This window comes from Nilaparvata lugens, unplaced genomic scaffold (assembly GCF_014356525.2).
Source record: "Nilaparvata lugens isolate BPH unplaced genomic scaffold, ASM1435652v1 scaffold6759, whole genome shotgun sequence".
Lineage (NCBI taxonomy): Eukaryota > Metazoa > Arthropoda > Insecta > Hemiptera > Delphacidae > Nilaparvata > Nilaparvata lugens.
The window spans coordinates 4,595-13,529 of NW_024092510.1; the positions used below are offsets into that span (position 1 = coordinate 4,595).

The following is an 8,935-nucleotide window of genomic DNA, read 5'->3' on the forward strand; positions in this document are numbered from 1 at the left end:
ATAATTTTAGGACATTGAATGGCCACTAGATGGAAGATGTTTTATAATCATACGCATTCCTATTTAGCGGATTATGGGTTTAAAATATATTGCCTTGTAGACTTGTTGTAGGCCTACTTCTACTATTGAGGGGCGTTTACTTGCAGCTAGTGGATGGCCTAGTTAAATTGAGCTAATTGCTAGTATTATAGTAGAACTCAAATTATCTGAATCGTTAGGCCTAGCTTTTAGAAAAAAATCGACGACATTCAGATACGAATTAAATAAAAAAAATGATTAATCGAATTAATACGAAAAAAAATCGACAACATTCAGACGAATTTCAGATACGTTCGAATAAGATTAACTGTCTTAATAATTATTTTATGATTAATTTATACCGTGAAGTATTTAACCGGTTATAATTCAAGTAAATAATAGCCTAATATAATATATTTAATTAATGCTTTTTATAATTCTCAGTTTTTTGTGAAATCTTATCTGAATATTTCATTGACCGAATGCAGTCCGTTCCCAATTAATATGTAGGCTTATAGGCTGATTGGAGTTCTACTTTATAGTTTGTGTAAAATAAGTTGAGACTTGGCCCTCCATCCAAAGAAATTAGGCTACATGGTTGCCAATTCATGTAAAATTGCAACTTTCTCAAATTTCCAATTCAACGTCAGAATTAGATGTAGAATATCATCCCCGATATCCTAGTAGTGCTAGAAACGTTTCAGGGTTGAGGGATTAAAAGGAAATTTAACTTTCATGATGAAATTTGAAACATCGCGAAAATGTGTTTTTCTTTTAAATATCACTTCTCTCAGAATCATGGGACGTCGTAATGCGTAATAATTCTATATCAAATTAACGGGGAGATTGTCTTCTTTCTATTAGTATCTAGTCATTTTTATCCGACCTATAGTTATTTTTTAATTAAACAAAAGTTCTTGCATGTCAAAAATTTCATGTTTCTGCTCGAATGTCTCGACATTGACGAACATAAACATTAATTAAATTATAACTATAAGTCGGATAAAAATGATCCAGACACTAATAGAAAGGAGACATTTTCCCCGTAATTTGATATAAATTATTACGCATTACGACGCCCCATGATTCTGAGAGAAGTGATATTCAAAAGAAAACAAATTTTCGCAATGTTTTCCATGTTATCATAAAGTTAAATTTCATTTTGATCCTTCAACCCTGAAACTTTTCTACCACTACTAGGATATCGGGGATGATATTCTACATCCAATTCTGACGTGAATTTAAATTTGAGAAAGTTGCAATTTACACGATTGGCAACCCTGTAATTTCTTGAGATGGAGGGTCAGTCTCACGTATTTTTTTTACACAAACTATAGTTACATTTGCGTTGCTATTTAGATTGTTTGTTGACATGAAGCAGACTGAATTAGACTTTCAAATAGACTTCATTGTAATCCACATCTATGATATATTTCTATTTAGGCAGGCCAATAATGATAGGACAAGTATGTTGAAAATTTGTGAATACACATGTTTGATATATATAATTAAGTCTTTGACGAAAGACTTTGAACCAAATTTTTTGATGTTAGGGTTTTGTATCTTCAATTCTCTCTTTATTTTTTCTTAGGTAATCTATTTGAGGATACTTTATTTTTTCCTTATCATAATTGAATTTTCCAGTGTTTTTAAATTTATTGTTATTGGTTGTTTATTATAAGTTAAAGTTTTTTTTTTGTTCAAAGCCGTTTTTCAAGTTTAAGCCTTTCACATTTTTTCGATCGATGACATGTCCGACACACTAACTTGTCCTGTCGTTAGTGGCCATTCCAAGCAATATTATTGGTGTGTATAGTAAATATATCAGTCAACTTGACCATTCACAAAAATTATATTCGTATGATTCCGTATCATATTATATTAGTATGATACAGTATCATATTATATTTGTATGACTGCCCGTGTATCAGTCTGTGATGAATTGAATAATTGCCTTTATTAAGAGCGAAGTTAGGACACTAGGTCCTCTCTGCTACACAACCCTTGCAACAGCAACGCTGTGAGAATGTAGGGCTCAACGTGCCACTTGTTTCAGTTTGTCTGGAGTAGACACTCGCACATCTGAGGCACTATGCACCCTATGCAAGTGTAATGCATTGACAAGGTGCTAAACAATGTACTGCCGTTGGATTGGTAACCACTTGTTATTTGCCTGTCTCAAATAACTTGTCTTTATGTGATTCCGGTGGTTCAGATCTGTGACCATAATCATTCCTCTCATTATTCATCATTAGCAGCTAAACAAATCTGGCTCGAATCGATTTCATAAATAGCCTATCACTACTTGATATTTGTGTTCAAGTTCCTACTGCTGATACGTCGCCTGCTTTATTTAAAATCTGATTGTAGAGTCTTAATAATTTCAATGGCTTTTATTGTTTGTTTCAGATTAGTTGAGGTGGATGCATGGATGCTGATGTCAGCTGATGTCATGTCCCGAAGATTTCTAGTAGGGCTTGACAGGTGAGTCTTTCAACATACCTCTCTATTCTTTATCTTGAATTTTATATAAATTTCCATTCATTTTTGAAATTTCTCATAAGCTCAGGTCTTCCAGAATATTATCCTATAATAGACAATAAATAATATAGCACTCCTATGTTGTCGGTGTACTGATAAAGTAGCCATAGGAAAATCGGCGAATTTCTGATTTTGTGACTATTGCCAAGATACTGTTTAGAACATCGCGTGAAAAAATCTAATCGATATTTCAAACTTGTTTGATTTGATGTACTTGTCATCATGTTTTGTAATAGTTGGAAGGAATCCACTCATTTATTTTTTATTTATTTATTTGTTGATACAATTACAAATCATATGAATATGATCGGGATAGAACAACAGGCATAGCCCAAAACTATTCTGTCCCAAATTTTGATAAATAATAAATGTCTGAAAATAGGTTATGTTCTTACTGAGAAAAGTAAAGTTCAAAGTTCTGTCCAAAAATATATATGAGCTAGAAATTTTGAATTTAGAATGATTAAAATACCAAATTATAGTCAAATATTGCACTTAATATCACCGCACTTTGAATAAATTAAGTTATTTCAGAAAATTTTGAAGCCAAAAATACACACAACTTCCCACTAGGCACAGCTGTTACCACATTCTAATTAATACTCCCGGGGTGCAAATATTTAGTGTCACTTTCCTGTATGAGATCTGAATCGAAGAGCAAAGCCGCGTTCACACCACGTTCACAACAATTGAGTTCTCAACGAGTTGCGGCAATTTGTTGCCAATCGATTAAAACTCGCAGCAACATTATGTCGTCAATGTTTTTTAACAACAATTTGTTTCTCACTGAGTGTGGGGCAACACTGAGAAAGTTGCCAACAGAATGTTCTCCCCTACAAGTCGACGCCGACTACGCTCTCTTGGCGAGAAAATTGACAAGTTTTGTTGCACTTGGTTTGAAGTTTCTCTACAACTTTTTTTGTAGAAAACTATTTTGGTGACAACTTTTGTGTAATAGCAGCTTAATATTGCATATGATTGATTGTGTAATGGGGTCCTTAGGTTGTAGCATAAAATGAACAATCTAGATTGTTAATTCTATGTCATTAGTAGAACCAGCTCATTGGAGATAATTTGATGATATTAAATCAATATTTTTGTGTTACAGCTGGTGATGGAGATGAATTTGAAGGCGATAAGAGTGGACCAGCATAGGCAGAGTTTTGGACAGGTTAGTGTTGTAATTTTTCATCTATTTCATTATTTTTCGATTCAAGTTGTGTACCATTATGTTTTGGTGTTGATCATCAGAAGTATTCATGAACCCCATTTGAGGCTGACTGCATTCTCAATCAGTGAGACAGTTGAATCCAATAATTGAATTTCAGAGTAATTTGTAATTATGATTTTATTTTATGTTGGACAGAGATAGCCCTCTTAGGCTGGTGGTGACCACTAACGACGTACATGCATGATAAATATATGTGTACACACATGTCGTCATACATTGTGTGTCATCACAGCAAAGGATTTAAACAAAAGTTTTGAGGTTCGTTATCTTTGATTTTTCATTTTAATTTTTCTTCACTACTGTATTTCTTGCTGTTGAATTATTTTTGTATCATTATAATTTATAATTTCCTAGTGGAATATTTAGGCTCAACTCACACTACCTCGACTCAATCATACGACTCCAGTCGAGGATACTCAGTTCCATGCTACTTCATTTTCTAACCTCTTTATCCAAAATATAAGATGTAAATCGTCACTACTTAGCATGTAACAAATTTTATAATAATTATTATGAATATATTATATTGTCTTATCTAATTCTTATTATTTCTTATCTAAAATGATAAATATCACTTTCATTAAAATGCACGGTACTACGCACCTCAAGTTGAGGCTCGACCAACATGTCGAGTCTACACTCAAGTCATCTCACAGCCGTGAGGTCGCGGAGACTAGAATCATAGAGGAACAATAGCATAAGTAGATATCCCATGGTATAGGGCGTTTATGTCGCAACTTTCACTGTTATCTCAATCTGATAGTCCACGTAGTTCTTTCCTGTGAAGCTTTATGACGCTGGTAGTTTTCTCATATTGTGCCGTCATACGCTCTTACCCGGTCAAAATAGTAAGAATCGACAATAATCGACAGTAATCGGCTTGAGATAACAGTAAAAGTGCGACATAAACGCCCTATACCATGGATATCTACTTACGCTATTGTTTCTCTATGCTAGAATCGATTGGTCTGAGTGTCACCATTGGAAAACACATGCTGTGTCGAGAATAGACTACGAGTCGCAGCCTCTTCTCGACTTGAGTCGCGTAAGTGTGAGCTGAGCCTTATTGTTATGGTATTGGTTCATTTTATGTTGAAAGCTGCTGTCAAACTGCAGTTTTTTGTTCAAAGCCTCTCGCTGATGTCATAACATGTATGATGGACATTTGTGTGTGCTCATGCATGTATACACATGTTTATCATGCATGTCCTACCGTTAGTGGCCACCTAGATGAGCAGCTCTAGTAATAATAAAATTGCCTCCTATTCAGCAGCATGAACCATATAGGCCACCAAGTGTTTATTGCAATTGTAAATTGAAATGAAAAGTCCAATCATTCACTCAGAAGTGTATCTCTTCATTAAGTGCTCATTGAAATATTTATTTGTATAATGCAGTATAATATTGTATTATTATTTATATTGTATTGAAGCTGGTAGACTGTAACCACAGAGAAAAGATAACATAAGAAGGTATCCCGTGGTATAGGTGTTACAAATTTCAAGCCGATTTTCGTCAACTCAAGCCACTACTGTCCATTATTACTGTTTTGGCCGGGTGAGAGTTTAAGAATTGCACAGTATGAAAGACTACCAGAGTCACATAGCTTCACGAAAAATAACTACTAGGCCTGTTGGCTTGAGTCACATGAAAATTGGAACATAAAAGCCCTATACTATGAGATTTGTTTTTATGCTATCTTTATGCTGTAGCCCATTTGCAGATTACTGTTTATTGACATATCAACAATTATTTCTTATGCAAACGTTTATTAAAGCGTTTCATATAAGTTTTTATGTTGTTATCTTACCACGATTTAAGAATGGATATTTTTAATATTTAGTGCTGATTACGAATACAGAATTGCACAGTAATATGTTGAATTCCAATTAAAAATTTGTTGATCATTTCCACAATTTTGTTAATTTTAATGTCACCAGAACCAATTGGAGATGCCTTCTTTTCAAAAAATCCTTTTCAGATTGATTCTCTTGACATGTCAATCCTGATTAAAATGTGAAAGGATTTCGTGCAACTGGACCTTAGAGTACTATACTCTGTCCAAATTGGTATGAGCTCTGAAGGATTAGCCGACCCTCTACTACTCACACACAAGCGTAGTCTCCGTATGTGTGTGTGAGTAAAGGGACGGTCTGCCTACCTGTAAGTAGGTAACCTGTATGTACGTAGTATATCAATGCGCAGGTGAAATGGCCTGAAATTGATCAGTTGCGACCTGAAAACTCTGACACCAGACCTGAGCCAGCCAGGTCACTCGATATTATTATTATTTTATCATAATGCGCAGGTAGGCCGGGCGTGTGTGTGCGCGTGGGGGAGTGAGGGCCGGCTTAATCTTTCAACGCTCATGCCAGTTTGGACAAAGTATAGATAATGCAGTAGCACTTTGTTTCGCACTAATAGTCTGTGCAACCTTTAGTTTACAAAACGGGGCTTTATGGCCAATGCTATTCCGTATAAAATAAGAGTACACGTTTTGCCTTTTCTATGCTGATTCTATAAAAAAAGCCGTCTTGCTCTTTCTCTTGCAGAACTAGCTCTCAGGGTCTCTGAATGTTGTGAAATTGGCAGCACTGTACTCCATAAGAGCAATGGTGCTCTAAGGTTTGCACAGACTAAACTTTATTTTAATGTATATTATGATCTTATCATTTCTCACTAGCGGGTAACCCAGGCTCCGCAAGACTCCAATTAAGAACTTACTGAGATCTTGAAAAATTTAAAATAGGCCCATAACCATCCTCGGTAAATTAGAATCATATGCAAAATTTCAAATTAATCAGTCCAGAGTTCTGACGTGATGGTGCGTCATTCGTGAATTTCCTATCCCGTATGTGTTTAAGCCATTCTTTTCTTATTATATTATAGATTTCAATTATCTTATCATAACAATTATTCCCTATGATCATTTTTATACTATTGGAACTTGTCTATGTTCCAAATAGTGACAAGCGCTCGGGATTCCCTTGGAAGGTGACCGTTTTTAAAGAGGTATCGTTGTTTGTTTTGCTCCCTAGGAATGGCTATTGAAATGCACTTGGAATATTTTTATTGCAAATCCCATATAATGATGCATTGTTTGTTGTTTTGCAGTGGACAAAACGGACTTCGCAGCCACAGAACACATGAGTCACTATCTTCTGCTTCTGCTACAACGTCATCTTCTTCTTCTGCTTCTACTGCTGCTGCTGCTTCTTTGCTGAGAACACACTTTTGGAAGTGTAGCTGATTGCTGATCATTGCAGTAATAATGTTACATCTGTGAGTTTCACTTAGATTATGATGATTCTCTTTTTCTTCTTCTTCTTCTTCTTCTTCTTCTTCTTCTTCTTCTTCTTCTTCTTCAACTACTTCTTCTTACTAACAAATTTTGTATTGATATAGGGTGATTGTTTGTTGCATTGTTATTGCCAATATTAGTTTCATGTAGACTATAATAATATGAAATCTGTTACATGACATTCAAAATTTGGAGGATTCAGAGCAAGATTTTTTTTCTCTATTCTGAAATGGAGGTGCAATATTCAAGCATAGATATTAGTAATAGAAAAAAGTCGTGGAGTTATGCAGAGCTCGGGGTACTTTTAGACATGTATACAATGTAGATTAATTTGTATGATTCAAGGGTGATTTTATAGATTGGAATCTAATATTGTGTGCTTAAGAAAATGATTGAATAAGGAGATTGATCATTTGTGATTTTGACAAGTTCTCATGCAAATGCATTTTATATTTGTATACAAGTCTTGACGTACCTTGAATGTATAATTGGAGGAAGTGGAGCTGTGCATGTATACTAAGGTAGGTGATCACCTCATCGTGGAACACATGCCGCCGATTTTCCAGATCTCCGAATCACCGCCACCTGTCTATTTATTTATTATCATTTACAATATTACAACAGAACAATCTACACTATTGGACCAGAGTCCATAGACATTAGACAAGGTTTTATGCAGAACAATATTTTAGACAGATTGTTGAGACCTTTACACGAGTGTACAATTTGCAAAATGATTATAGTGAGGTCCCCGTTTAATGGCAGTATTTGATTAACATTGGTGTTGCTATCCTTGTCTATCATTCAACAAAGCAGATAGCGCCATCCTTTTCTAGCTCTTCAACGTTGCCGGATCGTTCTTAACAAGTATAAATATAATTAATTACTAAATATTATTTTTAATTATGAAAATTCATTATTTGATCACTGAAAAATATATTGACAATTGAAATATAATATTGTAATCAAGATAAGTTATAAAATCAGATATACAAGTATCGGCTATTTATAGAAGGCAGAGAATTGGCAACGCTGTTCCTCCTATCTTTCTTCACTGCCTTAATAGCGTGGACTTCACTTTAGTAAAATTAACGAGTACCTCTACAAAAACAAGATTTAGTCGAGTATCCAGGCTGTTACAAGTTGCAAATTTATTCTTTCAATTTTATTTTAATACATTTCAAATCTTGTATTTGTTGAAAAGAATTTATGTTTGATTAGAGTTTTAGAGAAATTTCTTGTGATGATGTAAAATGTTTCGATCGTTTGCTGAAAACGTAGTCTCAGAAGCAGAAATGTTTTGGTATTTGCTAAAACCGTAACTTCAGAAACATGAGTTCAAATATTGCTTCAATTGAATATTTTTGAAACTTGTCAATTACCTGGTTACAGTATTTTTGAATGATTTTAGTGCCTTTAGCTGTGGAGGTGTTGAACTATTTCAATAATTTGAAATTTGTTACATGCGTGGAATGGTTTAGTTTTTGTTCTGTTGAGAAAGCAGTACCTCTCAGTAATGTGTTTCAAATTGATTCGAATACAGTAAAAGTGTTACAATTTCCATTCAATGTTTTTTTGTAGCATTTGCTGTAAATCCTTTATCCTTGAATCGGTTGGTGTGAGAGAATAATAAATGATTTATGGCTCTGGTGTTTTTCAATCATTTTTCCTTCATTATGAATCTGTTTGAAACCATCACTGCTTATTCGAAAATGATGTAAAATTGAGTGTTTTATTCAGCGCTTTGAGTTGTCACAATACCAGTGGAGTGGTTTCTTCAATACATACATTATTAATTGACCATTAGTGAATGGTTAATGAGAGATTACTCTCAGTCAACAGTA

The 8,935-nt window shown here is 34.3% G+C and overlaps 1 long non-coding RNA gene across 1 annotated transcript; it reads left to right on the forward strand.

The window, feature by feature from the left end:
• The first annotated feature begins 2,424 nt into the window (after positions 1–2,424).
• On the forward strand, positions 2,425–6,941 carry LOC120356432. Its single transcript, XR_005574028.1, has 3 exons — positions 2,425–2,502; positions 3,668–3,730; positions 6,905–6,941. It is a non-coding gene; the product is annotated as an uncharacterized LOC120356432 (long non-coding RNA).
• Positions 6,942–8,935: the final 1,994 nt, after the last annotated feature.